The following is a 20,194-nucleotide window of genomic DNA, read 5'->3' on the forward strand; positions in this document are numbered from 1 at the left end:
TCACTCTACCAATACCATGCAGTTTTTATCACAATTGCTCTGTAGTACAGCTTAAGGTCCGGGATTGTTTCAGGCCTGGTTTTTCACCTTTCCCTCTCTCTCCTCTTCCCTCTCTTGGTCCCCTTGCCAGCAAATCCTAAAGTCCTGCCTCTGTCTCCCTCCCTGCCCAGCCATTGGCCCCCAGCAGCTTTATTTACCAATCAGAACCAACTGAGAGCAGGGACCCTCAGGGGACTTATATGGCGATTCTCGTGCAATTTTCGGAAGCCAATTAACACAATACAAGCGTTAGAGCAAATCAACAACAATCCCCCCCCCCCCCCCCCCCCCCCCCCCCCCCCCCCCGCCAAACCACCATGACACAAGCATTTGCCTTTGTCCTAATTTTACTGAATTACCTTCGAAAAGGCTATTTCTCAAAACTCAGTTCATTCAGAGCTCCAGGACATTCGAATTTCAACATGTGAATACGAAAGCAGTGGAGACACAGCTCAGCTCCTAAGAACAGACTGTATAAAATCGTACTGTTGCGTTTTTGGCATAATAGGCAGACAGACATCTGGATGCATTGCCTTCCCAGAAGATGAGAGACGTTGGCTCTTGCATACCTAGAATTTCAAGTATCTGCCCTTGGTCTTGCCCCTATTTCAGCAGACTGCCTTCACTTCTGCCCGACTGCCATAGATCGCCTTTCTTCTGGACTTACCCCACCTTCTCTAGCTACTGCCCACAATCTGTTTCTTCATTTTGCTTCCTTAGACATTAATTTTTTTCTCTGATATTATTTCAGAAGTATATCAAGCTCTCTCACACACATATGGTTCTTTTTCTGTTCCTTGTCTTACTAGGGATTATACCTCACCAGGATAATACTGCCATTTTAATGTGCTCAAATAGGGGCTATAAATGTAAATGCATTCCAAATGCAGTGTAGAGAGCAGACTGGAGGAGCAGAAAGCAATGATTCACACACACACACACACACACACACACACACACACACACACAAACACACAATTATTAGAATCATTCACCTACAGAGTAGATATCACCTACATCATGGTGATTGGAGCAGCAGCAGCAGAAAGCAAAAAGAGGATCCGGATCCGGAGAGCCCAGGACCCTTCCCCTGTGGACATCCTGTGAGGGCAGGGCTTCATCTTACTTCCCACAAGGCAGTTATTCTTTCAGATGCAGGAGTCATTCCTGGATGCCTTGTCTTCTGTGCCCAGAAAAAGGCAAGACGTTATCACCTCTTTTTTCCAGAAGTTAGGAAGTAACTGTGCCTGGTGAGATGACTCAGAACATCAGGAAAGGGACATGTCCAGTTCTCTGACAAGCCCCAGTCCTCTGGTCACAATAGACATGACTGACATTTCTATTTACATCATAATACATTGAATTTTCTGGTTTCTTCTCATGAACGAAAAAAAAAAGAGCCTGAGCCTGTCTTGGTCAGGTGGTGGTGCTTCAAGTTCTCACTCGGTGCAAGGTCTCACTCGGTGCAAGGTCTCACTCGGTGCAAGGTCTCACTCGGTGCAAGGTCTCACTCGGTGCAAGGTCTCACGCGGTGCAAGGTCTCACTCGGTGCAAGGTCTCACGCGGTGCAAGGTCTCACTCGGTGCAAGGTCTCACTCGGTGCAAGGTGTCTGGGCCTGGCTCTCAGGGGAAGTGACCTAGACAGACCTGACTACAGCAAGAAAACACTGTTTTGGTTTTCTGGAAATGTGGTTGCTCAAAGGGGCAAATAAGCAATGGGGCAGTCGCCATTCAGGAGCTGTATTCAAAGATGCGATTCCTAGATCTCCGTTCACGATTGCTGTGAACTTTAGAACAAGCTATTTCTCTTCTCCAAGGCTTCTTCGATCGATAGGTAGAAGACGGGATATTAGCTCCCATCGCAAAAGCTACGATGATTCTGCCGTCTGTCCACTCCTTTGCCTCTGAGTTTGATTGTGATGTTGGCTCCTCCTTCTTCGTAGATGGAGGCTTAATACAGAGCTTACGCCTACTGAGTGCTGGTTCTTGGGGGCTCACTGTGCGTCCTGTTTAGCAGAAAGGCCACAATCAATTCTAGTTGGCCCTATATTTCTGATAGCCAGTGAACACTTGGAAGGGGCTTGTGGGGGAACTCACATCTGGAGTAAGGATTGTTTGATTTGCCACATCTGCTCTCCTTCTTTTGCATACATTTTAGGAGTAATCTAAGCAATAATATCTCTAGGATAATAGAAAAAGACTTAATGGCCTCAGGCAGCAGTGAGACTTAATAGTCTTATTCATAGGAAGTTAAATATAGAGATGTCTTTGAGTCGCACCTAATTTCCTAACTTGTTGTCTTTGTACTTTAATTCTTAATAGCTCTAAAATTCTGTCATGTGCTAACGCTATCTTAGCTTCCCAGAAACAACAGGAATTGCAAAGATGGGATGTTTTTATTTGAATGGAGAGGTATAATTACATAACTGCATAGGTTTCTTCTGTAAAAAGTGTTGCCCAGCCTTTGAAGAATTGCACTATGTAAGAAACTTTTTGTATGTATGATCTCCAGATTTCTAGGTCAAAGTCTTATTCCCACTATGATGAGATTTGAAGATGAGACCTTTGTGAGATAAGTAGAATATGAATGTAGAGACACCCTAAGTGAGCTTGGCACTCTCATAAAAGATGGTCTCTCTTACCTTCCAACCCTTTATCATCAGAAAGCAAGATGGCCCACAGCCGACACTGTATCTACCAGAACCTGGCCTTGGACTCCTGTCCTCCAGAACAGTGAAAAATCAGGGTTTTTTGGTTTTTTTTTCTCATTGTTTAGGCCACTTAGTCCATGGATCACACTAAAATAAATGACATTTTTTATGGAAATTGTCATAGTATCTCTTCTTAAATATTTTAAGAACAAAATTCTTCAAATAGGTTTGCTAACATCCCTGGTGGGATGTTGACCTTTGAAATGTCACTTGCTAACTGATATACTGTACAACTGACTTTGTTTCTTCCTAGGTGGGTAACCTGGACCAATGGAAACCTGCGTCCCCTCTCTCCAATGTGGAGAACTTTCCTGTGTAAAGGACTAGACTAAGAGCCAAGCATAAGACCGTGAACACACATGAGCTATAGATGAGCATTAGTGTTTGGGGGTCTTATGAAATATTAAACAATCGCCCTAGCATCCCCTAGAACCTTATCAGGAATCCTCTACAGGGATTTTCCATGGCGGAGGAGCTGCTCAAAGCCAGACGTGGGCCTTTCTGCTAAGAAATTTGGGGCACTGCAGCTCCCCCCTTTTGGGCCTAGGAAAGTACAATAATAGCTTCCTTTGTTTGTGCTTCTTCCAGAAGTTTTGCTTTCCTGCCTCTAATCCTTCATCCCCGAGCCCTGCTGGGAAGTAGACATTATTGTCCACATTATAGAGATGAATAAGCAGAGGGCCGGAACGGGTAAGTTGGTTCACATCTTCCAGCAGGTATGTCGAAGGAGCTAGAACTCTCTCATCTCCCCCTCTCCTTATCACTCAGGCCTCCCCTGGGGCAGTCCCGTGGTTTAGAAGGAACAGACCCAATAGATGTGTCAGGCTTTCAGGACGTCTCCTTCCTCATCATTAACCACAAGGTGTGATGATGAAAAATGTCACACCATTTGTGCTCGTCCTACAAGAGATGACTCCAGCAGCAGGCTTAGCAAAGAATGCTAATCATTCTGCCGCTTACAACCACATTCCTTCTTGAGTTTCAATTCTCTTCCTCTTATGTATAAACCATGCCGGGCATCCCATTCTGTCCAGCAAACCACCGGAAGGGACAGTGGTTACAAGACACTAAAAAAAAAAAAAAAAAAAAAAAAAAAAAAATGTGCCTTAAAAGGAACCCTTAGAACAGGTTCCAAAAGAGTTTCAAGAGATTTGCAGTGCCTCGTTCTGTCACAGGAATATGTTGCTCTTTGTTCCTCACACTGGTTTCTAAGTTAATATTTTCTGTATAGGAAGCTGATAATCAGCGTGTACCTTCGCTGAAATTTCGCATCAACTATTCGAAATGGGAGGGAAGCAGAAAGCAACTTGTAAATTCTGTGCACAATGAAGAACAAGCATGCACAAGGAAGCCAGATGATTACTCGGCATAGTGCGATTCTTTTATCTTAGGAGACAAAACAGAGGGAACTGATTAGTACTCAGCCTTGGGTGAAAGGCTGGCTTCTCTTTCTTCCCTCTGCTTTTTGGTAGGGGCTTCGCAGCCCTGTTGCAAGTCACCAGGTTTTGCAAAGTTTTTGTTGTTGTTGTTTTTCTCCAGGTAACTCTGTTAATCCTTCTGTTAAGAAATTGACTTTCTTTAGGAAGTATTCTTCAGCTGTTACATATGTGCCCAACAGAAGAATACCCTACCTCAGGCTCCGACCACTGGACTCCAACAGACAGAGAGTAGTAGGAACCAAATATTTACTATGCTCCAGCCCCTGTGCTGGAGGTAAAAACAAAGAACAAGAATCTCTACTACTCTTGAGACACCCACTGCTCATGGAGGAAGACATGTTAGAAAAGAACATTTGTGATGCGCGATCTATGTATGGATATAAGGCAGGAACACCTCAGGAAAACACAGGGAGGCCAGGAATTTCCTTAGTAAGATAAGCTCAGGAACTTCAGGAAGGGAGAGGCTGATTAACATTCCTCAGATCACAGGGTGAGAAACTACCTGTGGGTGGGGGCACATTCCACAAGGCGGACCTTTGCCCACCTTCAGACTAGGGAAGTCCTCGCCACCTCCTTCCCTAAAGACCAATCAGTTTAAAAAGTCACACTGCTCTACCAATCACATTATGTCTAATGGCTACTGCCCTGAAAATTGAACAAAAGCTCATTGAACAAGCTGTGCGGGGTGGCCTCCTTTCCTGGGGGTCAGGGACAGCCTCAGTGCACTGAAATAAAAATCCTCATGTTCTTTGCATCGATCAGGCTCCATGTGATTCACTCAGGGGTGTCTCCGGTAAGCTAAGGCTCATCAGGGTCTTACATGGACAAAGAGGAGGACCTCTGCCATGGGAAGGAGGCAGGTAAGGGTATAAAAAAGATCTCTTTGGAGCAAGAGAAGGTGATACCCAAGATGAGTTAAGAACAAGGAAAAGACAAGCACTGGGGGGGGGGGGGGGGGGGGTATTCCAGAGACTCAGCCTCAGATTGGATGAGGCGAGACTAAGGGGAAATCAGCCACGGTTTCTGGAAGTGCATGGTTTCCTGCAGCACGTGACGATGTGAAGAGTTCAGAGGAGGACAACCTGAGAGGTAAACCGTGAACAGTCATCAAAGGCCACTCTAACCGGGAGGGCCAGTGAGGACTTTAAGTGGGAACAGCTGATTCTGAATGCAGAAAGTATACTCACTCAAGCTGACTGGACTAGTGATGGATGGCACGTAGAGTGGTGACGGTAATCGGTAATCGACATGACATGCCTTGTGCTGAGTGCAGGAGGCACGAGGCTGAAGACTCCAGGACGGCAGCGCTCTGGAGACATCTTCAAGCGGGTTCAGGCAGTCTAGGAGCCACCAAGGATCTTGAGAGCCTGTCAACCAAAAGGTTGTGATCTGCCTCCCTAGATCCAAACCCCAGCTGTGAGTTATTAGGGATCTAACTCGGCAAGCCACGTAACACTCTTGCACGTTGGTTTATTCATAAAAGAATAAGATAGGATCCTCTTTTGTAGTTATTGCTGTGAGGATTTTCTTTTTTTTTTTTTTTTTTTTTTTTTTTTTTTTTTTTTTTTTTTGGTTTTTCGAGACAGGGTTTCTCTGTGTAGCCCTGGCTGTCCTGGAACTCACTCTGTAGACCAGGCTGGCCTCGAACTCAGAAATCCGCCTGTCTCTGCCTCCCAAGTGCTGGGATTAAAGGCTTGCACCACCACCGCCCGGCTTGCTGTGAGGATTAAATGAGTTGATGCATACCTCTGGAACATGCCAAGACCTTTGAAGTGGTCATTCTCATGGTATGAACTCTGGTATGGGTAGGACACAGGCGTTAGAACTTGGTGGGGCAGGGTAAGCTGTCCAAAGGAATCTCTTTGTTTTGCCTCAGGCAGTAAGGCAGATGGCAAGCCCAGGAGGGAGCAGTGAACAAGGAAGATGAGATTTATTTGGGAGGCATTGAGAGTGGAAAGCCTAAAGAACATTGTGACGGACATACCCATCTTGCCACCAGTCTGAAGTCTTCTGAAGACCAGTCTGAAAATTTGAGAGCTATAATTCTTAGGAAGCAAGCGAAGCTGACTGACTGGGGAAGGCATTGTAAAAGGCAGAAATGGCCGTGGAAACAGTTTGGGGAAAAAGCCTAGATTTCTTTGGGTGGCTGAAGGAAGAGGTCAGCGCTCGGGGGACCGAGCTGGGATAGCTGGAGATAGCTGGGGAAACAAGAAAGAACACAGAGTGACTCCATGGGAGAGTACTCAGGAATGGAATACGAGGCAGAGGAAGGCGGCAGAATGAGAAAGAGGATGACAGGCTTGGCAATACACCAGTGTTTGATGACTGAGCTATCACAGGCCGGAGAACAGCAAAGCTAAAACTTAGTTCACAGGGCAGCTTCGATATAGGAGTTGGGAAAACAGGATTCGGGGAACTAAACGAGAAAGAACAGAGAAAGTACGGTGAATGTAGTTGCAGAAATAACTCCCTCCCTGGGGCGCCAGGAAGCAAAGGAGAGGGGCTCCACCTCGAGTGCTCCGTGGGTGCCTCTCACCTCATCCTGATACCTGCAGCTCAAGAGAAAGGGCCCTCAAGAGATGAGGGAGGGAAAGTGCTTACGTGGAGCTACTGCAGCCCTAGAAACCAGGAAGAGGAGCTCCAAAGAACCAGGTTGAACCTCTGTGAGAACCCGAGGGCAGTTCGGGCGTTGGGGGTGGTGCAGGAAGTGAGAGATTGGAATGCGGAATTGTTACTGAGTCATGCTAACACCCACAGCAAGCAAACAGGAAACAGAAGCCCTGTTCTCACTCTTCTGGTTTTCCAGTCTCCCCAGAGTGTCCTTTGTCAGCAAAACAATGGAAGCCAGGTGATGTCAGAGACATGGAGCCTGCAGACAGACTCCAGGCTCCAGGGTCTGGCCGTGGACTCTGGGAAGGTGGCTTGAGGCTGTGTGGTTTGTCAATCTAATTTTAATGTTTTGGAGGAAAGCAAATGGAAATGTAGACAGCGGATATGGACTGTTTTTCTTTTTATTTAAAAAAACGCTGTGACTCCTCGCACCAGCCTGACAGATTTATATGTCTTGAAAACCCCTTGAGAGGTTTTTTTGTTTTGTTTTGTTTTCTGATGGGCAGTTGCATCAGGCTGCAAGTGCTGTCAGCCCAACTAGGACAAGGGGACTTGGGTCAAGTCCCCATTGTCAAGGTGCTAGAAGACACTTCTGAGTGCTCTGTTGATGGGAAGGATGGAAGCTAGTAACAACGGGTGTGCATATGCAGGCTTGCAGGAGACCTCCGTGTAGACTCTCCAGGGTCAGTCTATTTCTTGTAAAGCAAACTCCTTCAGTGAGCCCAGAAATGCTCCGGTGTCACATTCCTCAACAACACACAGACAGAGAGAAATACGAGGTTGTGCAAACCCAGAGGAACACATGCGCACCCCTAGGGAAAACAGATAACACGTGAATGAATGAGTGGAGTCACTTGTTCTAGTGATTGGTGCAAAGGAGGTATTCGCCTCTAACCGTCTGAGTTTCAAAATATTATTTATTAATATCGGAGGTTTTTTATTTTAATTGAGAAATTTACTTAAAGAATTAATTCCCCAAACTACAGTTGTTAGAATCGGTAATTAAAAAACAAAACAACCAAACCCTAGTATTTAGGTAGCCTTTGTTCTAAAGAAAGGAAATTCTGCTGAGAATAACAATCTGTCCACTGAAATAGCAGCATCCTGAAGGAGGTGAGTTACTGCAAAGGACACTAGATTAGAAGGTAACTGGGCTAGATCTTTTTTTTAATTTCATAACACTTTATGAAGAAGGAACCTATATCAGCATTTCTTTGTAAACAATGTCAGGTAATCAAGGGAAACACATCAGGGACTGTGTAGACAGTAACTTACGTTATCCCTTCTATAAGCAATGTACAATATTTAAGGAAAGTTTAACCCCTATTAAGCAATCACTTTTGCATACACCGCCTTCTCTTTATCTTTCTGTGCCTTTATCATTTGTTTGACTTTAAGCAAGTCTGCCTGGATAGCTTTAGCTCCTGGGGCTATCTCCTGTGCCTTCTTAAGATCAGCCACTGCTGGATTGGACCACCTTAATCCTTGCCATCCTTTTGGTATACTGCTTTGGTGTTTGACACGTCCGTTTCAAGAACCTCCAAACAACTGGCAATTGCCCCCTGCCAATTTGACACTTTCGATTTCCAAGCACCAATATTCAGCACACAACTTCAGGCAAACAGGGTTGCAGTCTGAATGTATCTGTTTTCTCAAGAACAGCCTTTGAACTCTCCAAGTCCCTTAAAACCTTCGCAGTTTTTTAATAGCCACATCCCAGTTCTGAGACTTGAAAAAAAAATGTTTCCAATGTTTTCTAATTCTTCAGCTATTAATAGAATTTTATCTACATATTTTAAATCTGTATCTGCATCCTCAGTGAAGTCTTTGGGGACCATGCAGCAGTCATCCCCTTCTTTCTATCCTCCACATTCCGCAATAACACACAGTTTGGCAGAGTTTTCACCCCTCACCTCTACATTTTCTAGCATCATTGCCACACCTAGTTCTTTAATTACTTGACCAAATACCACATGTTTGCCATCCAAATGAGGGGTCAGAACTGTTGTGATAAAGAACTGAGAGCCATTTTCACTGGGGTCTACATTTGCCTTACTCAGCAAACCCTCTTGATCATGCTTATAATGGAAATTTTGATCTTAAACATTTTCACCATAAATACTTTCTCCATCTTTCGAGTTCTGACTTGAGAAGTTCCCACCTTGAATCATAAATTTCTTAATAATTTGGTAGAAAGGGCATTCTTTAAAATGGGGAGGTTTCCCAGTTCTGGATTCAGTGCCTTTTCCTCATGTATGCAATGCACAAAATTCTTCAGCAGTTTTGAGGACAGTATATGCAAACAATTCTAAAATAATTTGGCCAGCTCCCTCCCACCAACGTCTACATCAAAGAAGATGCACCCAGCAGGCTCTCTGGGTTGGAAGGCTTTGCTGCTGGGAATGGGCTCAACATCTTCACTGCAGGCACTGGGAACCAGCAAGTGGGAATCTTATTGGCAAGAGGGCCTCAAAGCCACTCCATCTCTCCTGGGCTGGGTTCCTGCTTCTCTGTGTGTGTGAGAAGCTTGCTCATGCATGTGTGCATTCATGTTAGTGTGTGTATGTGCTTATATGTTCATGAAGATTGTGTGCACAGTGTGTGCATTTGCCCACACATGTAGAAATCAGAGATCAACAAGGAATGTCTTTCTCAATTGATCTGTAACTTATTGTTTTGGAAACCAAAGAAAATTTTATTGGAGTTTGAGAGGAAAACAATGTAAAATTGAAGGTAAAATAAAATAAAACAACAAAAAAACTCATGACCCTAAAATTCAAATAGGTAGTAGGTGTAGGAATACTAAATAGTAGAACAAAGAAAAGGAGATGTGATAGATGAAAAGGAAAGATAAGATACACGAGAAATTCCAGGCCGCCTCACATCTGATTAACAATACTGAAAGAGAAAGAACAAGAAGGAGGAAGAATTCTTCACAGAAATATCACAAGGGGTTTCTTTTCGGAGTTAAAGGACATGAGTCTCAACATTAAGAAGCCAGCTGAAGCATATGTATCAGAGGATGGCCAAGTAGGTCATCAATGGGAGGAGAGGACCTTGGCCCTGTGAAGGTTCTATGCCCCAGTGTAGGGGAATGCCAGGGCCAGGAAGTGGGAGAGGGTGGGGTGGTGAATAGGGGGAGGAGGGAGGGAACAGGATTTTTTTTTGGAGGGGAAACCTGGAAAGGGGATATCATTTGAAATGTAAATAAAGAAAATATCTAATAAAAAATAAAGAAAAAAGAAAAAAGAAGCCAGCTGGATACTCAAAACAACTAGTTACTAAGTTTCTGTATATACATCCCCATGTACATACCTTTAGACTCATCATAAAAATATCAGTAAACAGGAATAAAGACACGATATTGAGAATTGTTAATAGAAAGAGGAATTTAAAATAATATATAAATTATGAACTTTGACTAACATTAAAACTCTCACCATCAGTTATATTAGAGTTACCCTCCCTCCCCGACTCTGCTCGGGGTTGACAAGATCTTCAAGGAATTGAGGACTCACCCCACAGTGTTATTTTTAGAGCTTTGGTTAAGCTCTGGTTCCAGGGGAGTCCTACTCATAAGTGCTATATTTCTTTCACAGAGTCACGGAGACTGGCTGCCAGGCTGACGTTGGCATATTGAATTTCAGTGAGCCCTCTCTATCTGTCAGCTCCTCTGTACCACACACACAATACCCAAGGAGGTATAACCTAGAAGATAAAAGATTGATTTCATTCACAATTTTAGAGGTTCAAATTCTAAACAGGTAGTCTGTTGATTTGGCCTCTCATGAGGGAAGTAGAGGGTGTCACATCATGGTGGAGGTGCATGTAAAAAGTTTTGTTTTGTTTTATAAAAGAAAGCATTAAAGCATTTACTTGGCAGCTTGCTTACAGTTCCGGAGAATGAGTTTGTGATCATCATGGTGGGGATTGTAGCAGTAGGCAGGAAGGCACAGGGGCAGTAGCTAACAGGTTACATCTTATCTACAACTCGGAGGCATACACACACACACACACACACACACACACAGAGGCCACTCCAAATGCCATGCCTCCTCTAACAAAGACACACCTAATCTTTCCCAGATAGGTCCACCAAATAGGGACTAAACACGTGAGTCTATGCTAGCATTTTCACTCAAACTGCCACAAATACTTATATCAAAGTCTACAGCTGCCTTTGCTTGGGCCCGCAAATCAGTTTTCTTCCAGGTTTATTTTGTCATATTACCTCTGATCTCCAACATCCAGTGCAGAACCCAAAGGTAAATGAGGAGATGGCATTCTTTAATCATTTGACCCCTCAGCTAGTCCCCAGGGCAGCTACCACATAGGCAGTCTTTGCGGTAGCTGTGCCATTTTCTTCCAGGTGTTCAACATCTTTCCTCTGCACCACAGTGGCTTCTTCCCACCAATGTCTCCTATCTGCCTCCATGGATACACTTATGTCATATATTCCCAGATTAGCCAAAACTCTGCCTATGGTGAGACATTGCTTGTACCAGAAAGAACTTTTCTCTAGGAAAATAGCAACTATACCATTAAGAAAGCAATGTTTGTAACACGCGTTACTCCATGTTGTAAAACTCTGAATGGTAAATATCATATAATCAGAACATAAATTTTTGCTTATTTTCTCCTACAAGCTCTGGCTAGGACTTACAAGTGTGGCCATCATGAGTAAAGCAAACCCAGAACATCTGAAGAGCTCACTGAACGCTAGTATTTAGAATCATGAAGGACTATATAAGCAGAATCTGATAAGTGGTATTACAAAGACAATACAGACACATACTATGTATGTAACCACATGTTCCCAAGAACTTGCCATTATAAACATAATTTTTTTCTTTTGTGGTAGAAGTATAAAATTATTTTTTTTAAAAAAATGGTACAGTTACCCATCAAGATTGTGGTCAGACACTATGAAGAATTTTTATATACTCACAAAATAATAAATATTATGATCTCATCTTTCTTCTTTATTTTAAGTTGTTTTCAGCAGAATATTGTATCCCAAGATGGGATCATGTGTTATATAATACTTTTATATTTGTAATTTAAAAAAATAATTTATTCTTCAAGACAAGATTTTGCTATGTACCCTGATTGCCTCAAATTCATCATACTCAAACCTCCTTCTCTTAAGTTCTATAATCACAAATGATCACAAGAGGCCATGCCCAGTGCCTTATAATACTATTCTAATCAAATAATTTGTTTAAAGTTTGTCTAAAGCTCCATGCACATTTGAGCAGCCCTATTTATGGGAAATGAGCAACGTACCCCAGTCTGTTAAGTAATTCCAGAGAAAAAACTTTTAACATTCAGGAAACTTGATATTTAACACAGAAAATTAAGAGTCAAATCCAAGGGTAACAAAATCAACAAAATTACAGAAGTTATCTAATATAGATTAAAAAAGAATGGAGAATTCCTGGCAGAGGGATCCCTTAATAAATACCATGTATAGGTTTAAACCATTGAAAGGAAAAAATGACAATAGCAAGATTATAATAAAGTACAGGCAGTTATAAATGTATGGAAAAACAAAAGTCCATTTAAGGAAAAACAATGTAATCGTTGTCTTCCATTTGTCTCATAACTGGCACGTATGTAACTACGTTGGGTATATACTGGTTATTAATGTTAAGCTCTTGGATGCAACTTACAAATAAATCATTCGATTGTCAAGGTCATACAGAAGAATGCTATGTTACTGACTTTAAAAACACAGAGGTAAAAATTTAAATGATGGAAATAGAAGAAAGGGAAATGTAAGGATGATTCCGAGGACTCATAGAAGGACTCAAGAGATCCACTTTAGTGACGGATAGGGTGAAGTATGAAGAGGAGGACAAAGTTCTAGTGGCCTTGTGTTTCAAAGTGTAGACAGGATTATGAACCAATAATAAATTTCAAAATAGGGTTTTATATGTTTTGAAGTGATACCATAAAGACACTAATTGTAGTGATGACTGCTTAGGGAGGATGTAGGGCAATAGGTGCAATGAACTAAATGCTTGTGTTAGTACTGAACAGCACATGCTAGATAACAAATAAAGCTGAATTCATCAAGACATCTTTTGTTGGATTTGAGGGGCAATTGGGTGAGAAATGTGCTTTTTATTAGTAATATTTTATTTTAAACCCATTATCTTCTACTGGCATTACTTTATTAAAAATTAAATTATAAGTTTTAGGCCGGGCGGTGGTGGCACACGCCTTTAATCCCAGCACTTGGGAGGCAGAGGAAGGCGAATTTCTGAGTTCAAGGCCAACCTGGTCTACAGAATGACTTCCAGGACAGCCAGGGCTACACAGAGAAACTCTGTCTCAAAAGAGCCAAAAGAAAAAATAAATAAAGATGATTTTGAAGGCTGTGTTCATGTCTGAAAGCCACACAGACCGCTCCTAAAGCTCACCTCACTCTACAGGAACCCTGGAACTCTGTCTTCCAGAAAGTCTGGCGACTATCCAAGGTACTATCTGATTCAAAATAACCCGTTCAGGTCACTAGGAACCTTTTGAACATTATTTTAATAAATGTCAAGTTTTCACTCTTGACCTTATTTTATCTTCTCAACATCTCTATTAAGTAATTATTTCAGTCATCAAATCATACAGATGGGAGTAATTGTCCTGAATGGCATGGACTTCAGATTACTACAACGCCTTTGAGCATATGGATTTACTCAGTCCTTTCCCCTACGGCTAAGGCATGGGAACACCTAGAGAAGGTGAGAAAGACATTGTTCTGAAGACCTGGGATGTCTGGAAATTCCCTGCCCTCTTACAGGCTAGCCCTCTGGGGCATCTGATGGAGGTTGGGAGCTGGTAGCTGCCTTCTTCAGCTAAGCTCATGAATCCCAGTGGTCTGAGAAAACTTAACAAGGCTCTCCTTAAAAGACCCCAAAGACTTATTCAGCCAATGAGCTACACTGTTGTATACATCGACTATACAACAACTTAGAAAGGACTGGAGGAGCCTTTTATGTACAGCCCCATAGCAGAGTTTGCCTTCTTTCTGGACATCTTTTGGAAGTTCCACATCATAGTGAGTTACTCTTGCATTTCTCATTCTTACTATAGGGAGGGGAATGCTTTCAGTGAAATGTCCTTGGGGAGTAGAAAAACCCATGGAGTGTCCTTGAGAGGATGCCACTTAGGCCTGCCTGAGAAAAGATATCTGTCTTTCCAAGGAGCGCTGGCCCACAATGCGACATACAAAGAATTCGGTTTTTGGATCATAGGGCTGCAGAACTTTTAATAAAAATTTTTCCCAGTAATAAAACTCTTGACTTGTAGAAACTCCATAAGAAACTAGGAAAACCTTATGCAGATTCCTGATGAAAATATGGCCTGCTGCAAGCGACTCTGACAAACTGGACATGGCAACCTCATCAAAAGTTCTTGTCTTCTTGGTCCCCATCTTCTTTTTTCTTCCATTTTTAGTGTCCTCGGTTTCCATCCCGCATGGTATCCATAGGCTCCATGGCCTTTCCTCTAGTGGGGAGAGAATAGCCTTACCTCTTTAGGTCTCATTTTAATTCCTTTTCCTCTCCAAGTCACACTTAGGAGATGAGTGAACAACACCATTTGCTCTGCATTGACTGATTTTTTTTTTCCTTTATTATTACACTTGTACTTTTTTTTATTAGATGTTTTCTTTATTTACATGTCATACAATATCTCCTTTCCCAGGTTCCCCTCCAAAAAGAAAAGAAAAAAACAAAAACAAAAACAAACCCCTGTTTTCTCCCCCACCCCCACCCCCCCCAACCCCCGCACCCCTCCCCTGCTCACCAACCCACCCTTTCCTGCTTACTGGCCCTGACATTCCCCTACCCTGGGGCATAGAACCTTCACAGGGCCAAGGTCCTCTCCTCCCACTGATGACCGACTTAGTCATCCTCTGTATGTACTCTTTGTACATATGTACTCTTTGGTTGGTGGTTTAGTCCCTGGGAACTCTGAGGGTACTAGTTAGTTCACATTGTTGGTCCTTAGGGGCTGCAAACCCTTCAGCTCCTTGGGTCCTTTCTCTAGCTCCTTCATTGGGGACCCTGTATTCAGTCCAATGGATGGCTGTGAGCCTCTACTTCTGTATTAGTCTGGCACTGTCAGAGCCTCTCAGGAGACAGCTATATCAGGCTCCTGTCATTCAGCACTTGCTGGCATCCACAATAGTGTCTGGATTTGATGATTGAATATGGGAAGGATTCCCAGGTGGAGCAGTCTCTGGATTGTCCTTCCTTCGGTCTCTGCTTCATAGTTAGTCTCTACAACTCCTTCCATGGGTATTTTGTTCCCCCTTTTAAGAAGGAACTACACTTGTACTTTTCAAGAGGCTTTGATGATAGGGACTATACAGCAGACAGATGAAGCACTGTGTGGACCCTGTGGCAGGTAAACTGATGTCATGCCTACTTTGGAACAAGTGTCCTCAAATCTTCTTGCGGAGGTTACACTCCATGCGTTTCACACAAGTGAGACCTACATTGCAGGTTATAGTCCTGTTATTCTACTGTGTAAATCTGGAATGTTTTTTTCTTAGCTCCCTTCCTATCTCTCAGTTTTATATTTTATTATTGCTTCAGTTTTATAGTCAAGTCTCACTGGTCTCAGTAAGGTCCACTTTATCACAATTATACTATCCAGTGAAATAAAGTTAATATTACTAGAAACCACACCTCATGCCCTCCCCCCGAAAGTACATAAAGTCTCTTTGATATGTGAATTTATATTCTTAATTCTCATTTTTAAAATACTCAAATGAGACATAATCAGAATGCCTTAAAGACTCAAATTCAGGCAGAGAAAACAATAAGCAAGCAAAACAAGTATTAAGAAAAGATCAACTATCATAAATCTCCGAGAATGCAATTTACTTTGACTTGTGTTTTGAATGAAAAGCAAACTGTCAGTCACGGGATTTTTCTTCATCCTCTTTTCCATAGCCACATCCATAAATTTATCCCAAATTCCTCCAATATATACCCAATAAACTACTTACAGCATCATTTTTGTCCCATTTAACTTATGGTAATCTTAAATAATTAAGAGACTCTTGTAGCTGAATATATACAGAGGCAAACTTCTCAAATAAACAGACAGTCATTTCTGCCTGAAACCCAAAGCCTGAGTCCCACAGAAATGTGGGTTCCATATTATAATAGCTACTGATGGAAGAGATAAGAGAGGCCTTTAGAATCCTGCGGTCTATAGTGGAGTGAAGAACAGGGTCCTTCAGATCCGGATAGCATGGTCGCCATGCAGGGGAGTGAGAGACCTTATTGGGCACAATTAAAGGCTTAAATGGTAACTTTTAGCTATCAATATCTCATAAACATTCTCTCGTATGGACTCTTATCTTGAAAATTTGGGAAACAAAACCCGGAAACCACTTTCTGCCGCTTCCACGTGACACCCACATTGCAAACATTCCTCATCCCCTCAAGACAAATCCCTCCTCTGGCAGGGCTGCCCCCAAAGCCTAGCATTTCACCAATACTTAAAAATATTTTCTCAACATTCTCAGCCAGTGCTCAAAATTGGCCTGATATATTTAGAGCCTCCTTTGTGGAATAACAAGATTATTTTTATCATTTTCCGATTCTCAAAAGCCCAACCTGTCACCAAAGAACTTCTAAAAATACCAGGATGATAATGATCTCCTTCGTCATTCCACTCTGTGCTTATGGCTTCCTTAGGAGCGTTGGAGGTTTATTTATTTTCTGAGAGGTCCCTCCAATTATGACACACTTTTCATTGCTTCAAGAACATCTAGGGTAGATGTTATCTCCATCCTGGGGAGGTGGTTGGTTTTGTTTCCACCTTTACAGCGAAGTATTTTTTATGAAGCATTGAATTTGATTCATTCTCTGCTTGTTTTTTTTTTTTTGAATCACACCTTTGGGTTGCAAGTATGTTGGGATAGAGCCTGGAAAACAAATGTGCTCTTTTGCTAAATAACTCCAGCAGCAGCAGCAGCAGCAGCAGCAGCAGCAGCAGCAGCAGCAGTGAGCACTTACTATGTGCTAGGAATAGAAGGATGAGTGCAGTGTTCTTTGCCCAAGGGTATTGCATTGCATACTAATATTTCATGAGGGAAAAACAATCACTCATTTTCATTGGGGTTATGAAATATTGATATTTGTATAAGCATATAAGAACTGGTACATCAATATAGGGGCACTTGTACTAGAAAGTGATTCTGCAGGTAAAGTCACCTGTGGGCAAACCTGACCTACCTGCATTCAACTTCCAACACGGTGGAAGGAGAGAATTGATTCCCCCGAGGCATTTTCTGATCCAATCTGGATCTGATCTAAAAGCCTCCTTCCTAAGGAGTAGGTTTCATGAAACCAGAAAATGACATTGAGGCTTCCAAATTAGGAAACAACCCACAGTCCTACCCAAGTAGGACTATGGTCTGTCTATGTGTCTTTGAACCATTAACAACCAGCATGGCACAACGGCCCTGAGAGTGTAGTAGTGTTATGCATAATTTGGCACTAACAAACAGCTCTCTAATTGGATATAGGATGTGGTCAACAAGAAAAAAAATCATGTATGGTACTGGAAACCTAGCCAACTACCCAGGGTCATGGAAGTCATGTATCTTGGAGAAGAACTTACAACTGCTACTTAGTAGACCAACACAATCCCTAAACTACACTTATAGCATTTGTCATTATACATACAAGTATGTGTAGTTACCACTTCTCATCAGGGAAACTTCTGTTTGCAACAGATAGAGGCAATCACAAAAGCCACAGGCAATCAAAACACAGAGCTGTGAAGCCCAGTTCCCACAGATACATCTACAACACAACTCCTGCATCTAAGGTTCAGGATCAGGCAGAAGAAGCAGGGCTCGATTGTATGAGCTAGATGATCGGGAAGATTGCTGGGAGATTGTGTTTCCTAGAAACGTGAGAAGCAAGACCCATGAAGTCTTACCAACATGGCTGCCTAAACATGAGCTGAACAAGAATACCACCAATAAATAGACTAACGTGGACCGGGGGTGGAGGGGGAGGGAAGCTTAGAAGGCCTCAGCCCTACGCAATGAGCTACAGGTAACTATGGAATGCTGGGAGCAGGAGAAATAGCCTCCCCCAGGGTAAAGCACAACTATTGATTATCCAATGCAAAATAACCAATCTTGAAAACGTATTCATACTTTATATGGACTGAGAAGATTGCATTTATGTATTTTAGAATACACACGGCAACAACAACAACAACAAAAGAAAAAGAGGCCATGAATTTGAATGAGAGCAGAGGGGCAAGTGAGAAGAGGAAAGAAAAGGGAGTCAGCCGGGTGGTGGTGGCGCACGCCTATAATCCCAGCACTTGGAAGGCAGAGACGGGCGGATTTCTGAGTTCGAGGCCAGCCTGGACTACAGAGTGAGTTCCAGGACAGCCAGGGCTACACAGAGAAGCCCTGTCTCAAAAAAAAAAAAAAAAAAAAAAAAAAAAAAAAAAAAAAAAAAGAAAGAAAGAAAGAAAGAAAAGAAGAGAAAAAAAGAAAAGAAAAGGAGTAATCATGCAATTATACTATAATCTCAACAAATTATATACAGTTGTCCTCTGACTTCTATATGTGTGCCATGGCACACACATGTACATACATACACATATTAAACAAAAAATGTAATGAAAACTATAAGGGAAAAAGCTGAAGAGATGGTGTAGCACTGGCTGATCTTCCAGCAGACCCGAGTTTGGTTCCCTGTACCCACTGGATCCTTACAACTGTCTCCAGTTCCAAGGGATCCAATACCTTCTTTGACCTCCGGGGGCACTAGGCACAAATAGGATGTATAGACCTGTATGCAGATAAATCAATTGCAGACATAAAATAAAAACAAATAAATTATTCAAACTGAGGCCACCAAATACTACCTAACTAAATGGGAAAAGGAATATATTGGGAAAATAGATAAATGATGTTTTAGATAGATTCTGACACTTTCCTGTTGTTTGAAGATGAAACTGTGTACCACTCTTGTGTATCTTAAGTTGGGAGAAAAAAAAAAAAGAGGCTTATTTTAGAGAGTTGTTGGAAGCATCTGCTCCTCGAGTAGAATTTAGAATATACTCTTGAGAGTAGGTTCCTCAACATTTATTCTTGGCTGTTGGTTTGGTGAGTCTTTTTCAGTCATGCATATATAGAAATGCCTACTTATTCACCCTGCTGGAACCCTGAATAGAAAGAGTATCCTGACTATAGATGCATCAAATGGAGAATAATATCCACGACTCTAACAATGGCATTCTATCTTCTCGTAGTGTAAGGTACAATAATTACAAAGCCAACTATCAAATTGTCCATTGTTTTGACAATCATTTTCCTTTATCTTGAATATCCACTTTGTGAAGAAAAAGATGACGTCTACTGGCAAAGGAAAGACAGCTGATGCTCTGTTGGCAGGAGAGGGACTAAAGAGATAAGTGGAGAAGGATCGAAGCGCAGGACTCCTGAACTATTGATACATGACATATTGTTTTAGCTCTCCCCTTTCTACATAGCAAAGCTCATGAAACGCCACTGCATCATGCTGTTGTTATTAATAAGCATTAATGAATAAAAAAGAAAAGCACTGTGTCCATGTTTTAAAATGAAGTCGAGTTAAACAAATAAAGAGCTGTGACTACATTATATGACCAGGTCCGTAGAGCTCTCAGAGGTGGGGTGCAGAGAGCTGACCAAGAAAGAGTTGTGAGCGGCAGAGCAGGAAGATGCATGAGACAGACGGAGTACATCTAGGGGACGTGGAAGCAGTCTTTGAGCATCCTTAGAAATATATAGATTCCCTGGGCTCTCTGAAGGTACTCTCGTTGTTAGCATCTGGAGCCTGTGGTGATACATGGGCGGGTCCACAGACCTGTTGCCAGGACAACAGCCACCATATTCCCAGAATCTGTTGGGCTCCCTTCCCACCTTTACCTGCGAAGACTACGTCACAACCCATATATATATAGGAGCTTTTCCTCCATCTTGCTCTCTCTCTCTCTCTCTCTCTCTCTCTCTCTCTCTCTCTCTCTCTCTCTCTCCTCTCTCTCTCTCTCCTCTCCTCTCTCTCTCTCTCCTCTCCTCTCTCTCTCTCTCTCCTCTCTCTCTCTCTCTCCTCTCTTTCCACGCCACTACCCCTACTCCCTCTCAATTAAACCTCTTACACGTGGAACTGTTTAGGCCTAGTGTGGTGCTCCCAGACACGACCGCTGCCGTTCCAACACATCACTGGTACCTGAAAGAAAGAACGAACAAACAGGAAAGCGCAATTTATCTAAGCCAAACATAGGGAAGTCCTATGTTAAATCATAGGGAAGTCCTTCAATTGGCTGAAGCAAATTTAAATTTTCGTAAAAATATTTTGAGGCTAT

General features: G+C 42.4%; 1 pseudogene; it reads right to left on the bottom strand.

The window, feature by feature from the left end:
• Positions 1–8,125: 8,125 nt before the first annotated feature.
• Positions 8,126–9,214, bottom strand: LOC116094746 (annotated as a pseudogene).
• Positions 9,215–20,194: the final 10,980 nt, after the last annotated feature.

This window comes from Mastomys coucha, unplaced genomic scaffold, assembly GCF_008632895.1.
Source record: "Mastomys coucha isolate ucsf_1 unplaced genomic scaffold, UCSF_Mcou_1 pScaffold17, whole genome shotgun sequence".
Classification (NCBI taxonomy): Eukaryota; Metazoa; Chordata; class Mammalia; order Rodentia; family Muridae; genus Mastomys; species Mastomys coucha.